Genomic DNA, 1,529 nt, shown 5'->3' with positions numbered 1-1,529 from the left:
CTTGTGCTAACAGCTGTGCAGGGCTCTCTTGCGTGCGCAATCTGCACCATAGAACTGGCTTAAACAGACGATCTGATGGGTTTTAGAAGATTAAATTCAACCCGAAACTAAAAAACAGACCAGGCCTCTATTTGAAACCGGCCTTCTTTTATCCAAACCTGTAGCCACACCACATTTACATTTACATTTATTCATTTAGCAGACGCTTTTATCCAAAGCGACTTACAAATGAGAAACAATAGAAGCAATTAAACTAGCAGTAGGACAACAGTATGTAAGTGCTATAACCCTTCACAGTACAAAAAGTTTTTTTTTTTTTTTTTTGTAGAACAGAAAAGAAAGTGTTAGTGTTAGTAGTACTGGATCAAGTGCTCAAGTGCTGCCGAAAAAGATACGTCTTTTCGAAAAAGATACACCAGGCGTGTAAAAGAGACAGGCGTCTTTGGGACTCGGTTATTATTTGAAGTTTTATGGTATACATCGATATCGGACAAAATTTGTTAGAAAATATCGGCATATCGAATATCGGCCAAAATCCATTATCGTGCATCCCTATACATAGACCTTACCACAAGCAATGATCACTGGCAGAAGCCCAGCAGACTGATTGGTGGCTTCTTCCCTGAAGTTGAAAGTGAAAACATGATTAAGTTTTAGCTGTTAGCCATCAGAGTTTATTAACAACTAACATCAAGCACAAATTAAGAATACCCAACATTTAACATAAATAGATATATTTACTTTAATTTAATGATTTTAGGAAAGCTGGCTAACATTTTGGTACATTTCTACCACATGCAACCTTAAATGCTGTTAACAGTGTAGCAAACTAACTTTACCAGCTAGAAATAGCTGGGCCTTGTAATATTATGGCTGATAAATACTTAACACAAGATAATTAGGAGTGTAAATAAAAGATTACATATGACCTTATGCTATTGACAGCAGAAGTAACCATCAGTCAAGTTTGCAGCTTGAACCTGGTGATTAACTAACGTTACCACATTTCAAGTGTTAAAAAAAAGAGAGCATTATTTACCCACCTTCATGACAAGCTAGCTAACGTTAGCATGACATGGTTGGTAACGTTACTGCTTGATGTCTATTAATGCCGTTTAGTTTCATACTGATATCTTCACTAGCTAGCTTTAAAACAGAGCACGCAGAGCTCTTAAAAGACAGTAATCTCTGCAAATAAACATTTTCTAGACTCTTCACGCCACTGTTAAATATTAAAAACACTCAGCAGAACAAATGCATTTGAATGCATGAACATAAAATTAGCTGTACGTTAATGCACTAACTTACACGTGGTAACTTACTTTAGCTAACGTCATGCCCCCCACAAAATGAATTTAGAAATTATATGAAGAACGTTAACGTTACTAGTGCTGGGTAGGTGTTTTTACCATAGACTGTAAAAAAATACTGGTTTTTACCTTACCAGTATCAATGTTGCTCGGAGTTCTTCTGTGTTGCAGACTGGCTGGAGGGATCTGTTGAAGTCTATCACGGCCGCTCGCAGTCGC

The 1,529-nt window shown here is 37.1% G+C and overlaps 1 long non-coding RNA gene across 1 annotated transcript; it reads right to left on the bottom strand.

The window, feature by feature from the left end:
• Window positions 1-512: 512 nt before the first annotated feature.
• LOC306988602 lies at window positions 513-1,529 on the bottom strand. The gene is made up of 3 exons (XR_013795450.1): window positions 1,445-1,529; window positions 930-980; window positions 513-622 (listed from the first exon to the last, which is right to left on the bottom strand). It is a non-coding gene; the product is annotated as an uncharacterized lncRNA (long non-coding RNA).

This window comes from Phoxinus phoxinus (genome assembly GCF_949152265.1).
Source record: "Phoxinus phoxinus genome assembly, chromosome: 20".
NCBI classification, from domain to species: domain Eukaryota; kingdom Metazoa; phylum Chordata; class Actinopteri; order Cypriniformes; family Leuciscidae; genus Phoxinus; species Phoxinus phoxinus.
The sequence above is the reverse complement of the archived record's forward strand: the minus strand, read 5'-3'. Positions and strand labels throughout refer to the sequence as shown.